General features: G+C 39.0%; 1 protein-coding gene across 1 annotated transcript in view; it reads left to right on the forward strand.

Moving 5' to 3' along the window:
• Positions 1–686: 686 nt before the first annotated feature.
• LOC127637615 (ras-related protein Rap-1b) overlaps positions 687–26,235 on the forward strand; it is a 74,618-nt gene continuing 49,069 nt past the window's right edge. Inside the window, exon 1 of the mRNA XM_052118768.1 lies at positions 687–764. The gene's annotated coding sequence lies outside the window, so the exon portion shown is untranslated. The remainder of the gene's footprint in view (positions 765–26,235) is intronic.

The following is a 26,235-nucleotide window of genomic DNA, read 5'->3' on the forward strand; positions in this document are numbered from 1 at the left end:
TGTGATATTTCCATCTGATACCATGCTGTTCTAATCTTTTGGGGTTGTATTTTTTTATTTTCTTTATTTCTTTTTTCTTTCACAATAATTTACATTGCAATTACCATAAATGTAGTTGTTTTCATGTGCCACCTTTACTAACGTTTATTCTTCGTGAATTATCTGTGAGTGCTGAATCCGAGGCAGTAACGTCATGCACGCCTCTGAACAAACGCTTTGGAAGTCCGATTCATTTGAGCGAATCGGTTTGTTCGGAAGTTTCGCTTCATTAAACCGGTTCCATAAACGATTCAATTCACAACCGTGCCGTATCTCCTTAACGTGTTCGCAGACGTCCCCTCGCGACATTTTTCGTTTCATTTAATTGTTCGTATATTTAATAGGTTAGCCTATATAGAAAGGTCGTTCATTGTTTCAGCATTACTGATAACGTAATTTAAACGAACGTCACTAAACAAACAACAACAGTGTCACCAATATTAATAATAATTGCGTTTACTGTTAAGATAATGATATGAATAATTCCCACAACATTTGTCCTATTAAACGGATTTTCCTTAACAAAATCATCCCTCAGCCTTGCGCTTAGGCGTTTCGGTTCGTTAGAGACTTTAAAATGAATCGGTTTAAAAGATTCGATTCTTTTGCGATTCGGACATCACTACTCTGAACCTCACCCACCCTTCCAGACACGAGCAGTGAACAGCTTCCTTCACAGGCACAGGCGCAGATTGACTGACTGGCTGGAGCAGTAGCGGATTGCTGTAAGTATCGCGTTTTCGGGCGATCCTATGGCGTTTCGCTTGTAACAGCGCGCGTTTTGCACTACATTTATGAGCGGATTATGATGTCACAGCTTGATTGATGTACTTTAGCGGTTTAAGGGTTTAGAACGTTACATTGTTGCAAAGAAGACCGGCTAGATATGCACAGCACAGGGTTTGCGGAAGAGCAGCTCAAATGTCTAGAATATGGCGGAGCTGGAGTGAAACAGTTCAACTCCTTAGATTTACTAGACTGAGCTTTGTGGGTAGGATAACCACATTGTGTCTACGTTAACTTTGTATAGTAATGCGCGGGGTTTGCAGGGCTGTGGTACGTCAAGAATGGCGGTTTTTGTTGTATCTTACACACAGCACTGTGGAAGTTATAGCGGAAATGGAAAAGTTGTACGAATGAGTAGTTTAAACAAACACACATTATCGTCTTCGGACCGTCAAATCAACATTTTTCGATGGAAAGTGATGGACAGAGAGTAGCATGACAGCAGCAGACATCGTAAAATAAGGTGGATCTAGCGTTTCTGATGCAGTCTTTCCTTCTAGATATGACTGATTAGGCTACCGGCCCCGCCTAGTTCTGTTCGGTTCCTCAGTCGAGAAAATGATTTGTTCATTCAAGAAGAATTGGAGAAAATGAGCTCTCCGGGCACATACTTAAATGTATTTAACATGTGAGTTAACGTAGGAATACTTTTTATTGCACTCGTGCTTTAAAGGGTCGTGGAAAGAATCAGAGCCCAGATTGACGTTCATATTGCATTCCGCTCTCGAGACCACCAAACATTGCAGTGCCCATACATGCTGATAATTCATACGTGACCCTTTGAATATGATCCGTTTAGATGTTTAAAAGAGACATTAAACTGTTTGAGAACAGAAGTCATTTGAAAGAGAGATGTTTGAGGTTGTTATATAGAAGATCCTGTTGCTTCTTCATGCATTTTTAATGGCTTGATCTTTAATGACTGCTCTCTTGTTTAAGACTGATGTCAAATTATATTATCTATAGCTTTTCCTTCTAGTCTCCATATAAGCTTTTTGGAGGTACTATGGGTTTTGTGTTTGTTACATGTATGGTAAATTGTGTTACCAGCAACCATTTCCTGTTTTTGAAGCTGTCTTGAATAAACACTTGTCATTCCCAATTGAGGAAAAGTAGGCAGTAATACATCTGTCACTGCCCAAGGCAGATAAGTGTGCGAAACCCTTACATTTCCTGTCAAAACCGAGACCTGTTGTCAGGCTTGTCTGTATACTAACATTGGGTGGATGTTGTAAAGGGGTAGTTCACCCCAAAAATATAATTTACTCACTGTCATGTTGTTTCAAACCCTCAGTTACCATTCACTTTCATTGCATCACTTTAATATGTATTCCACATAATAAAGAAAGTGACACAGGATTTGGAATGACACGGGTGTGAGCGAATGATGATGTAATTTTCATTTATGTGTGAACTGTCCTTTTAAGAAATGCAATGGATGTGTGTTATTCCTTCAGTTTTTCTACTAATATGCTCTTGATGTATGCAGGATTTTGACTAGTGTTCTTATTTTTTTCTCCCAAAAAGATTTTAAATAGTTTATTAATGTAAATAATTTGTTTTTGTCCAAATGCTCATTACAACACAGAGAACACTTAGCTCTGATCTTTGTAAGGGGTGGATCGGGGCGACCTCACCCTACCAGGGTCCAACCCGATCCTTTCTCTCCTGGAGTAAGAGGAAGGAAATCCCGGTGATAGTGTGTCCTCTTGGGCACAGAGGAATGCCGGTCAGAAGGCTCTCTTGAAAAAAATAAAATAAATGAAGAGATGTGGGCTTCCTTTCAAAGAAGGCGGCCAACAGTTTGAACACCCTTTACAAAGGGTGGGTCCTGTGAAATGTTCTATATTTAGATGCGAGTATGTCAAGATGTGGTGTATCAGGTGTACCACTTTCATTTTATATTTATTCAGATCCTGTTTCTTCTGTATAATTTTAGTCATGGTTATGTTGTAGTCGTGAAAGTCTGGTTCCTACTTTGTGCTGTTTCAAAACTTCCCAGGGCTTGTGAGAGTCAAGTCGTATGCAAACAAACACAGAGAAACAAATGCAACTTTAACTTCTTAAATGGTAGTTCTAATACAGCTGTCTGGACTGATCCCTTATGAGGGCTGTGTCATACTGACCAGCCTGCAAGTCTAAATCATGCTCTGTATTCACCCAGACACACACTTTCTTATAGAACTGTAACTAGTGATCAAAAATATGGGTTTTCCAGTGGCTGCTTCCAGTACAGAAATCTAGAGAGCTGGGTGGCCGATGGCTAATATAATGCCATTGCATACATGATACAGTTTAATGATAGCAAATTACATGTACACAAATTTGCTGAAATTGATTACTTATAGTACTTATATTACTCTACATTTATGCAAAAAGCACTCAGAATATTGTATTTTCCTTTGCAAGACTATATTGGTTGAGTTTGGAACTGACACATGTTGTAACAAAAACTTCTGGTTTATTGATTAGGCTGTCAGAATTATTGACCAATGCTGATAATCCCAAAATGGCCAAATATCGGCCTATTACTCATACAGGCCTATAGGGCAGGGTAAAAATATAGATTTTACGATTAATCTCAATCTTCCTTTGAATGAGCCCAATATCGATTCTTAAAATCCTAAGATTGTTCAAAGCCCCTAACTTAATTCATATTTACATTTTTAAGTCTTTTGTGCCCAACTTTATCGGTAAACCCGATATTAAAGTGGAAAATTGTAAATATTGGTTAAACATATCTGTCAAACCTATTATCTGTTAAGTAGATATCAATTGAACTGCATAGTTTGAGCCCTTTCGTTTATTTATACAATTTATATTTTCATAATATACCAAGTTAGAATGTTCGCTGTATAAATTACAGGATTATCTGAGAGAGTATTTCTTTCATATGTTACCAAAATGGACATTATAGCCAAAATGTACCCAAATCAATTATAATCAAATCAAATCGTATAAAAAACCCCATCAGAATCAAATCAAATTTGGAAATCTATATCGATACCCAGCCCTACTGGCCGATATATCGGCCTATCACAAGTGACAGTCTCCATAGACATTCAGATTAGTGGTCATCTTTTATTGTTGTTTCAATGTCAGATTAAACTTTTACTTTTGGTCCTCTTCAAATCTTGAATATTTTGTTACAACCTTGCTGTATTACTATACAAAATCCTACAGAATATGAATAACGTGTTATTAAGCTGTGTGCTTGGTTTCCCTACAAGGCTGTGGCATTTGACTAGGAAACAGAATGGCATTTTTGAAAACAGTGGGTAATGAGATGACAAAACATTAACTGCCAGCTGTCAATAAGTGTTTGAGACTTTTAGAGGAATCAACATAGCAGAAAGGAAAGGAGATGCTCTGGATGAGGAAGAACATGACAGTGTGGGGAAAGAAAGCTGTTGGCGTCCCTCAGCAAATTGGACCACTTCCTCTTTAGGCCAAAGGGCCTCATGAAACCTGGTGGCCCTGTCACGCCTTCCTTCCTCCTTTTAGTCATGTGATTATTGTGTGAGTAGGAGAGCTGCTTCCAGGATGTAAAGATAGCTGTTGTATTCTGTGCTATCAGCATTGGGTTTGGTCCACATACTGTGCAGCCTAAATATATTCTGTTTTATAATAGTTCAGCAGGTTAGTATCAACTGTGTATTTAAACAGAGCTGGCTCTCAAGATTGCTACTGAGCTAATATGATGTATAGTTGAAGTCAGAAGTGTACATACACTTAGGTTGAAGCCGTTCAAACAAATTTTTAACCACTCAACAGATTTCATATTTGCAAACTATAGTTTTGGCAAGTCATTTCGGACATCTTCTTTGTGCATGACATGACCATTTTTCAACAATTGTTTACAGACAGATTCTTTCACTTTTAAATTGACTATCACAATTCCAGTTGGTATGAAGTTTCATACAATAAGTTAACTGTGCCAACTTGGAAAATTCCAGAAAATGATGGCCTTTAGGCAATTCGTTTCTGATTGGAGTCAATTGGAGGTGTGTCTGTGGATGTATTTTAAGGCTTACCTTCAAACTCAGTGCCTCTTTGCTTGACATCATAGAAAACATCAAAAGAAATCAGCCAAAACCTCAGAAGAAAACAATTGTGTATCTCCACAAGTCTGGTTCATTCTTGGGAACAATTTCTAAATGCCTGAAGGTACCACATTCATCTGTTCAAACAATAGTATGCAAGTATAAACACCTTGGGACCATGCAGACATCATACCGCTCAGTAAGGAGATGCATTCGGTCTCCTTGAGATGAACATAGTTTGGTGAGAAAAGTGCATATGAATCCCAGAACAACAGCTAAGGACCTTGTTAAGATGTTGGAGGAAATAGGTAGACAAGTATCTATATCTACAGTAAAATTAGTCCTATATCAACATAACCTGAAAGGCTGCTTAGCAAGGAAGAAGCCACTGCTCCAAAACCACCACAAAAACAGACTACAGTTTGTAAATGCACATGGGGACAAAGATCTTACTATTTGAAGAATTATTTTTTTTTCCTCTGGTCTGATGAAGCTAAAATTTAACTGTTTGGCCATAATGACCTTTGTTATGTTTGGAGGAAAAAAGGTGAGACTTGCAAGCCAAAGAACACCAATCCATCCGTGAATCATGGGGGTGGCAGCATCATGTTGTAGGGGTGCTTTGCTGCAGGAGGGACTGGTGCACTTCACAAAATAGATGGCATCATGATGAAGGAAAATGATGTGGATATATTGAAGCAACCTCTCAAGACATCAGCCAGGAAGTTAAAGCTCATCACATATGGGCCTTCCAAATGGACAGTGACCTCAAGCATACCTCCAAAGTTGCAGCAAAATGGCTTAAGGACAACAAAGTCAAGGTATTGAAGTGGCCATCACAAAGCCCTGACCTCAATCTGATAGAACATTTGTGGGCAGAACTAAAAAAAGAGTGTGCGAGCAAGGAGGCCTACAAACCTGACTCAGTTACACCAGTTCTGTGTGGAGGAATTGGACAAAATTCCAGCAACTTATTGTGAGAAGCTTGTGGAAGGCTACCCAAAACATTTGACCCAAGTTAAAACATTTATAGGCAATGCTACCAAATAATAACAAAGTGTATGTAAACTTCGAACCCACTGGGAATGTGATGAAAGAAATAAAAGCTGAAATAAATAATTCTCTCTACTATTATTCTGACATTTCTCATTCTTAAAATAAAGTAGTGATCCTAACTGACCTAAGACATGGAATGATTTATATGATTAAATGCCAGGAATTGTGAAAAACTTAGTTGAGTGTGTATGTATGTAAAGGTGTATGTAAACTTCTGACTTCAACTGTAGCTGAGTTTCAGTACTTACAATTTCTAACGATTTAATCCCAAAGCAATTCCATTATCTATTCCCACACATCATTGTCCTCATTTAGGCATGTAAGCCATGACTGATGATGATTATGGCAGCTATTTGTGACTTGTAAGATTGGGGCCAGAAATAGATGTTAGCAAAGCTCATTATAGTACGGATATTATAGAAACATTGAATGTTTCTAAAATATCAGGATTTAGGTAGGTAGCTAGGTAGATGGATGGATGTGAAATGCTCATACTGCAGAGAATAATGTGTGTGTAAATGCATCCCTGGGGTCTATATGCTGTAGTCAGTCAGATGCCCTGCCATGTGTTGACATTTGACACTTGAGGTTGGGTTGAGTTTTCATTGATCTCATCTCCCGTTGTTCCTTTTCCTCCCATAATCTGCCTCCCAACCTGTTGTTTTCCAGACTTTAAGCTGCTTAGTGTTTCGTCTAGCAATGAAAATCATGCTATTGCCTTAGTCTCAGTGACAATGTTGTGACAGGGAATGTTTGACACCCTTTGCCCTTTGAGCCAGTGTTCATAATTGCTTTGGGCCCTGTAGTTTTGTGTAACCATATCTAAAGTATGCATTGAGAGTAGAGCTGCAACTAACGATTATTTTGACAATCGATTAATTGGACGATTATTCGACTGTTCTACAATTATTGCACCGATTAATCATTAGCTCTTAACCTATTATTTAGCTTGTGCTCCAGCTTAAAATGTTGTATTAAACGTGCTTATTCACTTTTAAGAATACCTCTAAATGACATTCACTAAATTAAAGGGGAAAAAATACTTTTTATTAAGTTTAACTCAGTAAAGAAACTCACTGCATAAAATCCTATTATTATGAAGTGTTTTTGTCTTATTTTAATTTAAAATTGTCTAAAAATCCTTAAAACAAGATACATTTACTTGAGAAGCAACATATAAAATATTTAGACTTGATTTAAGAAAATGTATCTTTAATACATGTGTATTTTCTATATAAGTGTATTTCTTCACTTCCTTATACTTCTGCGAGTGCAGTAAAGACAAAATATCATTATATTCTAACAGTCAAAATATCTTATATACTGCTTCTCAGGTGAATTCATCTTTTTTCAAGGATTTTTAGATATATTAAAATATTTGTATTTTTCATCGCTTGGCTTGTTAAGCGCATTACCATGGAGACATAGTGAATGTGGAGGGTTCACGCCATCCACGTACAACTCACCACCTGCCCCACGAGAGACCTGGCTGGAGTCACTCAGCAAGCCCTGGATTTGAACTCGCGAACTCCAGGGGTGGTAGTCAGCATCTATACTCGCTGAGCTACCCAGGCCCCCTGTATTTTTAATATTATATTCAACATTCTCAGATAACAATTATTTGTTCTGTAGTATAGCTGCTTATGAAAATGTACATTGTTTTAAAGGAGAATAAGATATTTATTTTTGAAAACAAGTAAAAAATGTATTTTGTTGTAGTGTATAACGGGGCAAAGACTCCCTCTCTCACCTTTCTGTTCACTTCAATCCATCTTCAAACTCTCTTTTATTAATAAAGATGTGTATTGCCAATTTTCTTCACAATTATAAATGCATAGTGACATATAAAGTTGCAATAAAAATTATTCAACCCCCATTGCAAATCAGGTTTATTGTCAAAATGTACAGAATTTCAGCTGTTTGCAATGAACAAATCAAACAAAAGCAATTGAAATAGCTCAACACAACGAATGCTTCAAGTGGTTTCACCAAATTCAACTGAAAATGCAACTTATAATGACTTCTCCAGTCTCAAAATTATTCAAACCCTTCATGGCAAGCATCATTAGTACTTAGTAGAGCACCCTTTTGCTGTTATTACCTGCTGCAAATGAGATGCATAGAAACCAGCTTCTGGGAGTGTTCCTGAGGAATCGTAGCCCATTCCTCATGAGCAATGGCCTCCAGTTCAGTAGTATTTGTGGGTTTGTGTGCTGCAACCACCTTCTTCAAATCCCACCAGATGTTTTATATGGGGTTCAAGTCAGGTGACTGTGATGGCCACTGTAGAATCTTCCTGGACTACTTCTGCAACCAAGCCTTGGCAAAATTTGAGGTATGCTTGGTATGATCATTGTCCTGTTGGAAGGTCCAATGACGCCCAAGTTTCAGCTTCCTCACAGACAGCATGACGTTTTCTTCTAGAATTTCCTGATACATCAATGAATCCATCTTGCCTTCCACACGCTGCAGGTTTCCAGTGCCAGAGGATGCAAAGCAACCCCAGAGCCACCACCATGCTTGACTATGCATGTTCTTTTCAGCATATGCTGCATTGCTCTTCCTCCAGACATACCGCTGATCCATTGTGCCGAAAAGTTAAGGTTTTGTTTCATCACTCCACAGAACAGAATCCCAAAACTTCTGTGGCTTTTTTATATGATTTTGAGCATATTGGAGCTGACTTTTGGGTCTTGGAGTTCTGGCATGGAAACCTGCATTTAGTAAGCTCCTTACTATGCTCACTAAAACCTCAGTGCCTGTTGCCACCAAGTCTTGCTACAGGTCATTTGCAGTCACTTGAGGGTTTTCCACAACCTGCCTTCTCAGAAATCTGGTTGCAGCCATTGATAGCTTCCTTTTTCTGCCCCGTCCAGATAGTGTAACCACTGTTCCCTTAACTTTGAACTTGCAAACTATTCCAACGGTGTCTCTAGGAACAATCAGTGCCTTCGCTATCTTCTTATTTTTTTGGACCATTCGTTTGACTTGGCCATATTTCTAAAATGCAGTCAAACATGACACTCAACAAACCCCTAGCCAGTTCAGATATTTTATGTGTTCCAGCTCAAGCACACCTGGTACAACTAATGAGGCCCTTGATTAGTTGCATCAGGTTTGCATGCGACAACACCTGTTTTGCATTTTTGTGCTGTTGTGAGGGATTCTATTCAGGGGGTTGAATAATTTTGAGACTGGAGAAGTCATTATAAGTAGCATTTTCAGTTGAATTTGGCGAAACCACTTGAAGCATTCATTGTGTTGAGCAATTTCAATTGCTTTTGTTTGATTTGTTTATTGCAAACAGCTGAAAGTCTGTACATTTTGACAATAAACCTGATTTGCAATGTTTTGAATAATTTTTATTGCAACTGTATTATAATTCAATAAGTCGTGAGCATCACTTTATAATCTAACTGCATTAAGTGTGCGTGCTTGTGGGACGAGCGTCCCCGTGACAGAATGTGCATCAGCCGGGTGTAGTTTCAATCTCTCCCCCTCAGATCAGGACACATCGTGCAACTCATAGAAGAGGCGCTGACCGCACGCTCGACACATACGTTTTTGCTTAAGCAGAGCAGCAGCTCCAGCTCCACATATTTCACAATGAGAGTGCTTCTGTATTTACTTTGTATTTTTGCATTATAATTCCCTCATGCTTTGCGATCTACATCACCTTAAGCTGTTTGGAAAGTTTAGAGTTCATCTGGACTGTGAGCTGTGTAATTCTTCCTCTCCTTAGTATCCTGCAGTGCTGCTCTCGCGCAATAAAGTTTTGTTTTATTTTCGATAACGTTGACTAATCGTTTCAGCCCTAGGCAGAATGTTAGCCTACTTGGCAAACTGACATGGAGACAATGCCACTGATTGAGAGGATGTGACACACAACAAATGCACACATTGAATCCTTTTAGATGTGTTTTCAACAACCGATTTTTTTGCATAAAAAGAAACACCTGATTGTGATACCATTATTGCTTCTACATGTTTGTTTTTTTCTCTTTCTCCTTGATAACCTGTAACCTAGGTGAGTTGATTGACTTGCAAATAACGTGGTGGGTTTCAACACAGATTTTTGCATGGCCAGATAAAACTAATTAATTCATCTAAAACATGGTGTCTAGGGTAACTGGGTCTTTTTTTTAAGTTGTCTTTAATGCAGCTGGAGCCCAGACAACAAAGTAGAGTATCTTAAAGCATTTTAAACCCTTCCATTAGCTACGTTTCCACTAGTGGGCCAAAAGAGGTCGTGCTAGTGCTTGCCAGGGCCAGTTGCGTTCCCACTGTCACTTCCGGGGCATTATTGTGCCTCCTCAGGGCCAATGGCCAATTGCCCTGCCCCACGATTACCCTTGGGCCAACTGGGGATTGAGGCGGGGTCAGTGTATAAGGCAGAGTTTTGCTGAGCCAGGTCAGAGGTTTCAGCACATACTCATTTTCCTATTTTTCATATCTAGCTACAGCTTACCTTAAGAGATCAACGATCTGAGAATGGAGAATTGTCAGTACTGGTCTGTAGGCGAAATAAGGGTTCTTCTGAATATTTTGTCTAATGAAAACATCAGTTCTGAGATATCTGCCTAAACAAAGACATGATTTCATAAATTCGTCACAGAACTTGCCAAGTTGTGTATCCAGCACACAACGGTACAGGGTTGTAAAAGAAATTGCTGGCACAGTACAAATCTGTGTTCATTTCAAGTGCTAGCTAGTCTCAAGAGTCTGATGCCTCAGCTTTAGTTTCCTTCTTGCTTGTGAAATGGGTGTGGTGTGTGTGACGGCATCTTAATGGTGGGTTGGAGGGCAAAACTGTGGGGCTATTGGTTCAATGATGGGAATGCAGATTGATTTTGGTCTCGATAGCCCTGGCTCACACTGGCCCGATAGTGGAAAAGCAGCTGTTCAACTTTAGCTGCTCATTCACACTCTGTATTAGATGCATTTTCTCATTCATAATGCAGTTAAATAAGCCTTTTGCGTATCAGGGTTTTTTTTCTAATTTGACACCAATAGATTCCTTTTGAACCTGTTGTTCACAAAGAACAAAACTATTAATGGCAAGCAGTGAGTCAGACTGCTCAAAGTTCACACTGTGTGATGATACCATGTCATTGTATCTTTTATTTGCAGTCTAACTCTGATGTAATGGCCCTTATGCCTGGTTTCTAGAGTTGATTATCTGGTTTCATTGAGATTTGGGTTTGAAAAAGAGGTGGTTTTAAAACACAAATACTGCATTTGTTTTAAGACCCACTGTGGTTGGTGCTAATAACAGGCAAGATCATTGAATGCTGTCATTACCACTAGACTGTGTTGCTTTGACACAAGTTTACTGAAGGCTATGAGTTACCATGCTAAAATAGCTGAAACTTTGATTGTGTGTCCATAGTTGGCTGCTAGCTGAGGTGCTAATAACTTGGCTGGCTGGTTACTTGCTCCATCCTGACAGCAACTGCCTCTTTGGCTTTCAAATGTTCACAAGTCTGGCGTATCTTATACCTGTAGTCTTATCTGAAATGACCCTACTGGGGTTCAATCCTGCATGTATGGGGATATATCACTCCATGACGTATGTACTTGACTGATGGGTGTGCATTTCAAAGTGTTTTTTTTAATGTTAAAATACTTATCCCAGCTTAATATTCAGAGACAATGAGAGAATGGTGGCCGATGGCCAATATTGCCTACAACTCAAATGTAGGCTACTACTGAAACTGAATGAACAATTATTTGACACTATTTATTGAAAAAGCATTTGAATAATTAAGAGAAATAGTTTACACCAATTATGCTTAATTGATTGAAAATGTATAATGTCATGTTAAAGGCTTAAAACTACCAATGAATTACTCTATCACTAGTGAAAATACATCGTAGAACTCTGCAAATCCTTGCCCTCCACTAGAGTTCTTTAGACGTACTGCAAGCTAAATGTTTAAATGGACATCAAAACACACATTACATTTGTGTGTTACCACTTACTGAGCGAAGTGACGCCTACTGGAAAAACTGCAAAGGCTTCCAAGAGTTCGTTTTAATTATGGTGCCGCAGAGAAGAGATTTCGCTTAAAGTAAACCCCCTTGAGGAAAAGATAACATGAACGGTATGATTGCTTGATGGGTTTTCGCCTGGCCCTTTGTGTTCAGGGACATGGGAAATGCTTAGATGCAACCTGGCACACAAAGCCCGGCTTATAGGATCCAAAAGAGTCCAAAAGACCCATTAATCACATTGAATATTGACTGGTTTCTCTGCATTGATGTTGCTTATAGCAGTTTAGGGAGGTCCTTGGTCTTTGCTTGGTCTCATAGCTAAAACGCCGGGTTGTGTATACAGAAACTTTTAAAAGTAATGGATTTTGGAAAATTTGAATTGAGGTGAGAAAGGTATTCACCTGTTGATGTCTGGTGTATATATTGCTCTTAACAACTTAATTTAGTTTGCAGCAAATTATGGTCTTTTGAAAGGAACGTTCAATACAAGTTAAGTTCAATCATTCAATAAGTTCAATAAGATTTGTGGCAGGGGGCAAAGGAATCTCAGTGAGTTTTGACGCTGACTACCACCCCTGGAGTCACAAGTTCGAATCCAGGACGTGCTGAGTGACTCCAGCCAGGTCTCCTAAGCATCCAAATTGGCCCGGTTGCTAGGGAGGGTGGAGTTATATGGGGTAACCTCCTCGTGGTCACTATAATGTGGTTCTCGCTTTCAGTGTGGCACCTGGTGAATTGTGCATAGATGCCGTAGTGTGAAGCCTTCACATGCGCTACGTCTCCACGTTAACGCACTCAACAAGCCACATGATAAAATGCGCTGATTGATGGTCTCAGATGCGAGAGACTCGTAGTGACGGATTAATTGACAGCTGCTGTCAGACTCTATGTTATTATTATTCCTCACACGGTCGCAAGACGACATGTACATGAATCTGGCGTGGTGAGCTGGAACCTGCTTACGTCACGAAGTACCGCAACAGCCAATAGGAAAATTCAACTGCAGTAGCCACCGTTCAACCTGAAGAGGGCAGCACTCAGATGTTTTTACACCATATATTGTAGAATTAAAACACTTTATACACAATGTCAAAATAATTACTTGAATCAATGACTAGTACTAATAAAGCCCCATGCTTACAGATCATTAACTAAAAAAAGTTGGTTTAGGGTTTAGTTACCCTTTAATGTTATAAGTGTAAACATAACTTTAGATGGATTGGCTCCATTCACTTCTATTGTAAGTGATTTTTGCTTTCTATTCTTTTGGTGGTAATCAATATTATACCACAAATGCTGTCTATTGAGCTTAACTTTTGTACTTATTAAACCCTGAACATTCCTTTTAAGATAGTACATGAAACCAGCAAGCACAGTAAAGTTCCTCAGAATCATATATTTGGATGGCACTTTACCGAACATGAAAATGGTCACTTCTTGTTTGCTGGTTCAATTATCCGGGAATTTCTAATATTCCATTTCACTTTTTTTAAAATTGCAAAGTACTTTTGTACTTTTTTCTGACTTTGTTTCTTTTGAGCGATACTGAAGTTCAATACATTGTCCTTGAAGTGATAGAAAGTCAAACATGTATGGAACAAAATAAGCATGGTAAAATGTTTGGGTGAAGTTTACTATTCCTTTAATAAAACCTAGGCTTGACCATTGATACATCTTGATCCCACAAATCCCTCCATAGATTTGCTACTTGGTTGATCCAGTCTGCTAGTCTGTGTTGTAGCTGTCAGCTCAGGCCAGTTGTTGTTGTTTTGCATGGTGCTCTAAATAGATAGCCTTAACCAGCTCTGTGGATTTTAAATGAATCCCAGCATCTTCAGATAGACTCAGGGACGGTGTTTAGTGCACTACTGTAGAGCTCTCATGGATCATCTGAGTGTGTTTGCATGTGTGTAACCCATTCATGTGTATATGAGTCTCTCTGTTTGTTCATTTGCACATCCAAAGGCAATCTCTTTTATGTTTTAAGATTTTTTTTTGTTTTTCAGCTCCAATGAGAAGCACACTCATCTCTCTGGGGATGTGCATGTGTTTGCATGCACATATATTTGCAATTCTTTGTCTATTTGTACAACGCAGTGTGCCTCGTTTTACCACCTGCTTGCCTGCTCAACTTTTAATAGAGTGACATGTTGAGACTCCCTCCGATGACTCTCGTTGGAGAACGTGGCACCTTTACTCCACGCTCCTCAGAAAAGCAAAGCTAACCACCCCTGCAGATCCCAGCAGCCTGTTGAGCTTAGAAAAGAAAAAGTCGGAAGGCTGACTGTCTTTCTTTTGCAGTCCTTATTCCGGTTGCTCTGAAATCAAGCATGACTTTGATTGTGATAAATATTAGTTTTTCAAAGCTTGATTTATTCAAACAGAAAGTAATTGTAGTTTGATTATCCATTTTCTTGGAACCATAAATGGAATTCGGGTGCTCCCTTTTAACTATAATTAGCTTGATGATTGTCATTTATTACTACACTTTTGTTTGCTGAAGGGAACAAAAGTTGACTTTCACTTTTTTGTGGGATTTCCTTCTGAGCGTGAGCTTGGTATTTTACTGATATGGATCCCCTATGAGATCTGTTGGCTTGCGGTGAATGAGGTATAATTTTTTAGACAATCATTTAATTGATTACTCAACACTGTTAAAGGAATTTTTTGGGTTCAGTACAAGTTAAGCTCCATCAACCGCTTTTGTGACTGTGTTGATAACCACAGAAACTAATTTCAGCTTGTCCATCTAAAATAAAGCTAAAATATGGGTAAGTCACCAATCCGTAAACATTAATAATGCTCACTGTTTCAAAAGTATAGCCACAAGATGTAAACAATATGTGTGTTAACAGTAGTGCTGGGTGATATGGCCAAAAATATTATCACAATAATTATTTTCAATATCAATATTCATCACAATATACCATTCATACCATTAATGGTAAATTGTATGCATTCCACGTGTTTGTTAGACCTCAAGAATAAATATGAACATAACTTGATTGTTTACAATTAAACTATACAGGGTAAGCTACCTTTTAATCTGAAGTTTAAGAAGTATATTAAGTTTAGGATTTACTCTTACATAAGGTGTGTGACCCCTTATTTGATGAAATTTGGCCAATTCCATCACTTTCCTTTTACTGGAAGGTGTGTGGAACGTCTGTGTGTCTACGGGCAAATTATTTGAAATATTAATTTGAAAATAATACTAGCCTAATAATAATAATAATTTAGTACATTAATGGAAAAACAAGCCAAATATCATCATGACATGGTCAAAGGGATCAGCTTTTGGTGATCACTCTGACCATCTCGATCCCTGACATCATTGTCTGTCAGCACAACCCTAATGTGCATTTCTCTCTATAAATTAACAAAATGTTCAGACATTCTCCTTGCTGGTTTATCCGACACATTCAGAGTCTTTACCACTTTTGCCGGTGTTGCTGCATCATGCGCATTTAAAATTTATATTTTAAAGGCTCATTAAAACGGTTTAGTATTTCTCTGTAATGTAGAACAGTGTTAGCAATGTTACTTATAACATTATTTCTCAGCCCTGGAACTCAAACCATTTTCTGATGCCCCCCCATAAATATATACCCTCTCTGGTGTCATGTGACTCGTTAGTGTTACAAGGTCTCAGGTGTAAATGGGGAGCAGGTGTGTTAAATCGCTCTCACACTCCCTCATACTGGTCACTGGAAGTTCAACATGGCACCTCATGGCAAAGAACTCTCTGAGGATCTGAAAAAAAGAATTATTGCTCTACATAAAGATGGCCTAAGCTATAAGAAGACACTGAGCTGCAGCATGGTTGCCAAGACCATACAGCGGTTTAACAGGACAGGTTCCACTCAGAACAGGCCTCGCCATGGTCGACCAAAGAAGTTGAGTGCATGTGCTCAGCATCATATCCAGAGGTTGTCTTTGGGAAATAGACGTATGAGTGCTGCCAGCATTGCTGCTGAGGTTGAATGGGTGGGGGGGTCAGCCTGTCAGTGCTCAGACCATACGCCACACACTGCATTAAATTGGTCTGCATGGCTGTCGTCTCAGAAGGAAGCCTCTTCTAAAGATGATGCACAAGAAAGCCCGCAAACAGTTTGCTGAAGACAAGCAGACTAAGGACATGGATTACTGGAACCATGAGACCAAGATAAACTTATTTGGTTCAGATGTGTCAAGTAGAGGTCGACCGATTAATCGGCCGATGTTTAGCATTTTTTACATAATCGGCATCGGCCAATTTCCAAGTATATCAAGCCGATTATTAGGCAGGCGCATCTGTGGGCAGCCTAGTGTTGTTGTGGAACACGTGTTTGACGCACGCTGCCCCTAGAGTCATTTTCCAGCAGAGTGAGCAGACCTCATCCAGTGCCTATAAGGAAGGAGCTAAGTTCCTTGAACTTAACAGTAAGGATTAAATTTGTATAACTTATTTATATTTAATTAAAAACTTTTGATATTTTACTGCCAACTTCAAGAAAAAACACGACATGACATTCGGCTACTTTGGATATTGATAGCATAGTTGAAGTTGCATTATCACAGCAGAAGGGTTGCTATCATGTCACAATAAGCAAGCAAGAATTTTGCAATTACAGACAGTGAATCTGAGACTTTTATTTGTTCTGTTTGTGTGTCTTATATTTGAGAGGGTTGTCACTCAATGCAGAGAAATAAGTAATAAAAAAGATACCAACGCGCTATAGGCTGGCTTTGGTAAGCTCGGACGTTACCGGTTCTGCTGTCAGTACTGGAGAAATTAAGAAAATACATGTATTATTGCTATAAAGAGAAAGTTATTTTATCTCGCCAGCCATTTCTATGTATAATAATTCTATGAAACCATTCGTCAGTCAGAGAGAGAGAGAGAGAGAGAGAGAGAGAGAGAGAGAGAGAGAGAGAGAGAGAGAGAGAGAGAGAGAGAGATCTCGATCTCTCACGTGGTGCCACAGCGAACACAGCCCTGCTAAATGAGTGACAGAACTAAACATTCAAACATAGCCTGGTTTAGATCTGTGATATTAGTCTGATTTTATTTTATATTTCGCCTTCCAAAGATTATAAAAAGAATATTTATACATAAGCCGCATTCTGTCTAGCACAACTTCCTTCCCTTCACAGCGGTGCACTGACATTTCTCCCTAAAACTCAAACTTAACTTCAGAATCAGCACGATCGGTGATTGTTGTAAAATGCTACTGTTGCTAAACTGCGGGACGCGTTTAATAATAAAATAGCGCAAGAGATACCGTTCCCAAGGCGGCGCGCGCTCCGAAACAGACAGCAACGAGACAAGCAAAGTATAGACTACTTTGGGTTTCATGTGCGCATCTAAACGATCAACTATACACAAAAATATGTCAAAACGACCGGCTTGGAGATTCACTTAAACATAGTTTATGTCTTAAATGGACGTAGTTATGGAAATAGTTGGGAGAAAATATGCTGCATCAGGAGTCTATTAGATCTGAATTCGGTCTTAAAGGGGAAGCATCCTAATAAACATGCCGACGATTGAGCCATTACTGCGAATCAAACAACAAAAGGCAAAGAGAAAATCACTTACAGCTCTTGAATGAATAACTTATGCATTAATAAGCATTAATCTATCTATGATAAACTATGCAGTGTTATTTTACAATTGATTACTAGTGTATTAGATTTCTTTTTAGACCACACCCGAACAGTAATGTTAGTAGACCTTCCTGAAATTAAATCACTGTGCCTATATAACGTTTATCTTAAAAAGAACCGTTAAGAATACAGTTGAAGTACCGGATCGATAAGCAGTATCGGTAAGATAGTAATACCATTAAAACCTTAACGATACCCATCCCTAGTTATGCCTGTGCTTCTCTTGGATGCTCTGAATATTGGATTACGTGTCTGGATTGCCCCTTAATTAAAGCTGCATTTGGATCTCAACCTTCGTGTCTCGGAGCAGTTCAGTAACACCTGCTTTGTTTATTTAATATATTTGTTATACATTATTTATATAATATGTTTTTACATTATACATTTTTAATTTAAGTGTCAAGTGTTCAATAAATGTATTTGTTGAGAAATTTTGTCTATCTTAAGTAAGTATTTGTGTTACATTTTATCTTACGAATAAAAGGTTCAAATAAGAGGTTAAAAACAAGCACATATCGGCCAAATATCGGCCAAAATAAATCGGCTGCATTAATCGGCCATCGGCCTGAAAAAACCAATATCGGTCGACCTCTAGTGTCAAGCGTGTGTGGTGGCAACCAGGTGAGGAGTACAAAGACAAGTGTGTCTTGCCTACAGTCAAGCATGGTGGTGGGAGTGTCATGGTCTGGGGCTGCAGGAGTGCTGCCGGAACTGAGGAGCTACAGTTCATTGAGGAAACCATGAATGCCAACATGTACTGTGACTTACTGAAGCAGAGCATGATCCCCTCCCTTCAGAGACTGGCCCGCAGGGCAGTATTCCAGCATGATAACGACCCCAAACACACCTCCAAGATGACCACTGCCTTGCTAAAGAAGCTGAGGGTGAAGGTGATGGACTGGCCAAGCATGTTTCCCGACCTAAACCCTATTGAGCATCTGTGGGGCATCCTCAAACGCAAGGTGGAAGAGCACAAGGTCTCTAACATCCACCAGCTCTGTGATGTCGTCATGGAGGAGTGGAAGTGGACTCCAGTGGCAACCTGTGAAGCTCTGATGAACTCCATGCCCAAGAGGGTTAAAGCAGTGCTGGACAATAAAGGCTGTCTTCCTTTTCTTCTGGTTTCTATCTTATTTCTAAACGGCAATCTAAATCAAGCAATTCTGTAATTTTGTGACTTCAGTTTAGCTCCTTAATTTTCAAGTAATTTTTCATTACATTACATAACTTTACAGCTGAATACACAAGTTTTAACAGAAAATATTATGAAAGTGCTTTTATAAATATAAGTTTCACATTTCATCCTTTTATACCCTCCAGAATTTGGCCCCATTTACTTCCATTGTAAGTGCCTTACTGGTTTTTTTCAACAACACCACATTTTATTTAAGAAACGTGGAGATGAGTCTACATTATTTTTGTGGTAATCAACATATTTTCTGCATGCCAGGTGCAAGTGCAAACTGAGTTACTCCTATAGTTCAGCAGTGTATTTTTTCCTCCTTGGAACAAGCAGATAGCATTAAATTAAAGTTCAATCCTCCTCAGCTGCCTCACACTGTATCTTTTTATCTTCTTGCACAGTGGGAGTTTCCTTAATCAGAACGAGGGAAATGTCACTGCAGAATTTCAGAATGTCAGATGGGGTGGGCGTGGTCTATGTGGTCTAAGTCAAGTTGGCATTGTCTGTGTTCAGAGATGGAGTGGGTGCAGTCTGTGTGTTGAGAAATGTGGGTGGGTGTGTCCTGCATCCTTCGCATTACACATCATGTATCATCATACTACTCCATTCGACAGCTGCCATTATTTGCAGTTTATTTGTGTTCATTTCCCTCTTTTGTTGATATCGTGAGGCATTGCAGTTTCCCGGAGTAAAGCAGTCATGTGGTCATTGTCCAAGCCATGGTGTTAAAGCAGTCCACCCTTCTTCCAGAGAGTTAACTCCAAACATACTGTACATACTGTAATAAGGGGCTGTTCAGACGGAACGTGTTAGTGCGCTAAAAAGGCTGGACACAGCGCAACAAATAAACAGAACACAGGTGTCTCGAGATGCATTTTTTAAAAGTTCTTCACATAGAAAAATAATGGGAAAACAGCACAGACGGACACAAAAAGACATTCGGCGTTGTCAGGAACTTAAGAAAACAATACTTTACAATATTTACATTTGCACTTATATATATTCAAACTGGCATATCTTCATGCCAGAGGGCTTCAACAGCATATATTTGAAAAATATGCGAAAATTAGATTTAAAAGTTGCGGCAGACGAATTTAAGTGAATAACGACTTCTATTTTGGTCTGTTCCTCTCACAAAACAATTTTATGGTTCATAATTCTCAAAAATATAGCCTAGCTCCCAAGTCGTATGGTCTGTTTTATGGTGCTTTTTGTCATTTTTGGAGCTTGACATCCTCAGCATTCATTCACTTCAATAATATAGAAAGGAGCTGCTGCTTATACATTGTTCCTAAAATCTCATTTTTAAATTAAATAGATTTGGAATAATGAGAATGAGAGTGAGTCAATTCATGACTCATTTTGACCAAACTATCCTTTTAAAAAGTAAAAAGAGGGATGTTGTGGGAAATGCAGGCTAATGAATGACTCCTCCATTACCCAGAGCATTTAACTGGAAATTTAGATTCTAATTTTAAGGATTGGCATTAAAATGTCATTAATGTCTTGATTCATACACACTGTCACAATGTCTCTAGCTTATTCTCAAACAGATACACACTGCACAAACACAATTCTACATCATTTGTTTTCCTATTTCGCTCTTGGCTTCATGGCTGGGTTTTGTAGAGCATGCCAGTCCACCAATTGAGTATTAGTTACATAGTTTATCTCATTTGGAGTCGGGTTTCAGAGTTCCAGGTCCAAGAGCACATGAGTGATCAGTGCTTGTGAGAATCTTTCTTATGTAAAGAACCTGGAGATGCTGGCAGTGAATCAGGGCCTCTGTGTCATGTGTGGTCATGTCCTTTTTAATGACATCACCTAAGGGAGTCATGCGTGCACATGCTTTGCTATGTTTGGCATTCTGCTCACACACATGCACACGTATGGTAGAAGAACCAAGTAGTGCTATTATTTACAGCTATTTATATTGTGCTATTTTTCTATTTAACATTGTAGGGCCTATGTTGTTCATGGTAATATTAATATGCTTAAGTGCTTGTTTTTAAAAACCGCTTGAACTCTACGGTAAGTCACTCATATTTGCTATAATGTGAAAGCTTAGAACCTGAACTATTGATAATGAAATGTTATAAATCATCTCAAAGATGAGGATTGCAGCTTCAAAACGACTCCTAAATTAAGCTACTAGTCCATTTGCAGGCCAAGGTATGTGACAAAACATGTATGCGATCCAAAATGTACTAGATGTCTATGGCGTGCATGCTCAGCTACGTTAGAACACCACCTATATTTCAGATCTGTATATGGAAATGTATTTTTCCTAGTACTTGCTGCCATCTATTGGAATTAAATAATAAATAATAATTTTGAAGGGAGACAGAGCAAACAGAGCCAGAATTACATGCCTACAAAGTCAGGACAAAAAACAAAAAGATATATATATTTTTTTATTTATGTTTATCATAAGATTGTAAAAATATAAACTATTATTTATTTTAATATTTAATATTATTTGGAGGGTTTTCTGTAAAATGAGACTTGAAAATTGAGAAATTTGTTGTTGTTGTTGTAATTAGTCCACTGTATGTGAGATTAGCTTTTAAATTTGGGAGTAAAAAATTCCATGCGGCAGCCAAAAAATGCACCAGAGTTTGAAAGGTTAAGGACATTTTTGTTACCATTGTCGTACTGGATTGGGTCACCACTTGATGCAATGTAAAGTGTGGGTCCTAAAGCAAAACCAATTAAGAAGCACTGCACACACAGTTTGTTTCTCTCTCTCCTCCTCTCGTGCCCCCGCCTTCAGTCACACACTCTTTAGGTCAGTGTGTTAGATTGGCTGGCCTGCAGCCAGGAGCTGTTGGTGAGGTAAGGACTCGTAGATCTCCTCTTGCACTCTGAAATGGAAAGAATAAACACCATAAGCACAACCTAACTTCCCCCACTCCTCTCATTACTATGCCAATTTCTTTAGTAATGGAGTGGTGGTGGCATAGTGGCTAAAGCACAGGGCTGTTAATCAGAAGGTCACAGGTTCTAACCCCACGGCCACCACCATTGTGTCCTTGAGCAAGGCACTTAACTCCAGGTTGCTCCGGGGGGATTGTCCCTGTAATAAGTGCACTGTAAGTCGCTTTGGATAAAAGCGTCTGCCAAATGCATAAATGTAAATGTAAATGTAAATGTAGTAATCTGAGCACTGCATACTGTTCTGTTCTTGCAGAGGATTTTAAATGTTGCATATCACGGAAATGAAGATTTTCTTTGCTCCTTTGGAATATATGGGTTCAGCGTACTATGTAGATATTAGGGCTGCTCGATTATTGCAATAAATCATAATCACGATTATTTTGGTCAATACTGAGATCCACGATTACTCATTGACTTTGGAAACATCATGTATTCATTGAAATTTTTTTACACGTGTAACGTGTAATTAATGAATTTATATCTGTAAAGCGCATATATGGGATTACCTGTGGCATAAATCATAGCTTGCAAATTATAAATGTGATTCAATTTTGAGGGACATTGTGTTTGTATTTTTTTTCTCCCCAATTTGGAATGCCCAATTCCCAATGCAGTCCTCGTGGTGGCATAGTGACTCAATCTGGGTGGCGTTGGCCGAATCTCAGTTGCCTCTGCATCTGAGACCATCAATCCACGCATCTTATCACATGGCTTGTTGAGCACGTTACCGCGGAGACGTAGCGTGTGTGAAGGCTTTACGCTATTCTCCGCGCGGCCACACACAACTCACCACGAGCCGAGAGCGAACCACATTATAGTGACCACAAGGAGGTCCAAGGTTACCCCATGTGACACAATTTGGTTGCTTGGGAGACCTGCCTCTAGTTACTCAGCATGCCCTGGATTCAAACTGGCAACTCCAGGGGTGGAGCATTGAGCCCTGTCACACTATATGTTGTTTTACTTGATATTGCTGTAGAGAAATTTAGACCATGTCCACACTAAATCATTTTCATTTGAAAACTAGTTTCCTAACATCAAGGTTTTCCAAAGTATTTAGTAGTAGAGAGCATTTTTGAAAGTCTTTGTTTTAGGTGTAGGATAATTCTGTTACATTGTGGATGAGGCGTAAAAGTTGCAAAATCCATGTATTTTCAAACGAAAATAGATTAGTGCATATTAGTGTGGACGTGTGGCCTTCGACGTCAACAACACAAAATATAAGAAATGTTTTCTCCCTCCTTTTATAAGGACTTTTTAAGGGATTGTTTATTTCGACCCTTTGAGCAAGGCACTTTTTTGAGCAGTGTAGTGACAACGAGATAACATGTACAATATTGTCTAGTTATATTTTCTCATTTTTCTTGCCATGTTATTAATCTCAGAAACACAAGCATATTAACAACTGTTTACTAGTGCTTTCAGTTGAATACATTTTTTAATCACGATTAATTGCATAGTTTTCATAGTTAATTGCGATTAATCACAGATTTTGAAAGCAATATTTATTGCAATGGCCATTAAATCTCTTAAACTCTGATCCACAACATTTACCGGCCGGCAGACTGTGGATATTTACTTTGTTACATATGTCAGGGCGTCAACACCAGTGTCAAGCACCACTTTGAACTCCACATGAAAAGCGCTTGCAAACAACGTCACATTCTGCATTTTCATGATAGTTAAGACTTAATGTGCTTTTGTGGTAATTAATTTGTGCATTTATAGGCTGCAAATTATGTATTTCTATCCCATCTAGGCTTGTTTTTACAACAAATAGTGTTAAGAGGTCCTTTTCCCATCATTTGGTCACTGGCACAACTGTTGTATGTTTGTGTTTGTGGTGTGTGCATCAGTGTAATGACTCCAGGCGGACACATCGCAAAGGTTCTGCTATACTCTGACTAGTGTTTATGCTGGTTTATGCTTTTTTGCAAATGTTGTGCACATACACTCAATGATTTCAAATCTCGTAAATATGGTTTCGTAAAAAATCTTGAGTTGTTTGGTAGTTATCAGCATATTGTTGTGCATGGAATTGCCCTCCTTGACTAACATTATAAGTGAACTTCATGGAAAAATGTAAATGCTACAGAAGTAGAAATATGCCCCCTTTAAGCACAACCATGCGTGGTTGACAACCCAGTTTCTCTAATGCTCTTTTAAATTTTTTGTGGGCAGAATGGAGCAGAGTGTGGAAATTAACTAGAAAGGCTGCCTGTTGATAGCTGATTTATTATCTGATTTGTGCAGTCGATTGAGACTGCTGACATCATACATCAGCGAGTGTGATTGTCCTTATAAAGACACAAGACAGTGCTTACATGGAGCTGCCCCCTGATTCAGAGAAAGCCCAGCTTGTGGTTTATTAGACTCCGATATCTGGTTTCCGTCGCTCCAGGGAAACTTGGGAGATGGAAGGGCCCGCTGCCTAATCATGAGCAGCAAGAGCTTCCTGGCTCCCCTCGTCCATGTCAAAAAAATGTGCATAGCAACTTCTCCTGTCAGGCTCAGATGAAGCCCTTAAGTCGACCTCAGACCAGCTGCTGCATTCCACACCCTCTGTTGATTGAGTGTGTGTGTTCAGTTCCTTACGCCAAACCACTACCTACTTTTTGTCCTCCTGCCTGTGGCCGTCAGGAGTGGGGCTGGGAAAAAAAATCTATTCTGTTGCAAATCGTGATTCTTGAGCCAAACGATTTTAAAATCGTCTCCCTGATGAAAATGTTTTTGTTTTAAATACCAAAATAAATGTTTATCTTAATGCTACAATGATTAATAGATAAGTATAGGATGCAGTATTTGTGCAGATTTCCACACTAGCAGTTTTTCTCTCTGAGACATTTTGTTTCTTTAACTTTTTACATTTAGTCCTTTAATGCACCGCTGCTACAGCCATCAAAGGGCCGTTTGTTCACTGTTGGATGTCAAAATCTGCTGTGATTATCAATATTCCTGTTATTATGCAAAATCCTAAAGTTTATTTGAGTGGCGTTGTGGTGAATATTTGTCAGAAGTCATTCTGCAGATTCTGTCTGACACTGGTTTTAATTAATAGTTTAGTTTTAAAAAGGCTTATCGAACTGTTGTATGGCGTAAACTACATGTTGCGCCACTGCGATATTTATAGTCTAACAGCATGGGTATTCGTGCACAGCGGCGGGAATTTCGCACATTTACCCCCCACTGTTGACAAGAAATGCCGCTAAACACAAAGATACGTGCTTGAGGAAACAAGCCTGATTATATTTTGATGGATGTTTTTTGTTTTTGGCACCCTTTGAAGTAAACTCTAGAACCCATCTGGCACCAACAATCATCTAAGCGATTATCTAATCAGCCAATCATGTGACAGCAGTGCAGTGCATAAAATCAGGCAGATAGTGGTCAGGAGCTTCAGCTAATGCTCACAACAACCATCAGAATGGGGGAAAATGTGATCTGGTGCGTGGCATGATTGTTGGTGCCAGATGGGCTGGTTTGAGTATTTCTGTGAATGCTGATCTCCTGGGATTTTCTCACACAACAGTCTCAAGAATTTACTCAGAATGGTGACAAAAACATCCAGTGAGGGGCAGTTCTGCATATGGAAAGCATCGTTGAAGGTGCTGGTTCGAACTGACGAAGTCTACGGTAACTCAGATAGCCGCTCTGTACAATTGTGGTGAGAAGACTTTCATCAGAATGCTATTCTGAGATGCGGGTTGGTGCTGTTTTGGCAGCACGAGGGGGACCTACACAATTTTGGGCTGGTGGTTTTAATGTTGTGGCTGATTGGTGTATATCGTATATATTTATTTGTTGAATACAAATGGACATAATGCAGCCTTATGGGTTCCTTTGCACTAACTAGTCGACTAATAGCTAGTTGATAATGCACTGACTGGTCGATTGGTAAATCAGTAGTTTTGCACATCCCTACCTTTTACCTGAAAATTATACTGTATATTACTGAGTGTTTTTAGTTGTCAATTCAGACACATCTGTTCTTCAACAGGCATTTCTTTCTGAGAAAAAGGAGTTCAAGTTTTTTTTAAAGAAGTTTTATATTAAAACATATAATCGCAATACTTACAGAATTGCAAAATAGCAATAAATATTGAATCGGTTAGGACATATCTTTGTAATATTGAATCGGGAGGTCTGTGGTAATTCCCAGCCCTAGTCAGGAGTGTTAGAGCAAATGCTGTATTGTGATTGTGTGTGTGATTGTGTGTGTGTGTGTGTGTGTGTTTGTGTGTGTGTTTAGCTGGCCCTCACATCTGGCCGCCCCATGCTTTTGGTTAGGGGCGTAAAGAAGGGGCCTGAAATGTAATGCTCAAGTTCCTCATCATAGAAGTTTCTAGTCTAGAATTTTGCATTATTGTCTTGAATGATTTAGTCTAACTATACAATCTAGATGTAGTGTCTGTTTCAGTGTTTTCTACAGTTTTCTGTTTTTGCACAACGCTATAATTAGTCATAACTATATACTAATAGGGAGTTTATTTAAAAAAATAATAGGTTCTTCAATTTTGAGGTGCTCAGGGCCATTAATTCCACTCAGGA

The sequence above is a fragment of the Xyrauchen texanus genome, chromosome 45 (genome assembly GCF_025860055.1).
Source record: "Xyrauchen texanus isolate HMW12.3.18 chromosome 45, RBS_HiC_50CHRs, whole genome shotgun sequence".
NCBI lineage: Eukaryota > Metazoa > Chordata > Actinopteri > Cypriniformes > Catostomidae > Xyrauchen > Xyrauchen texanus.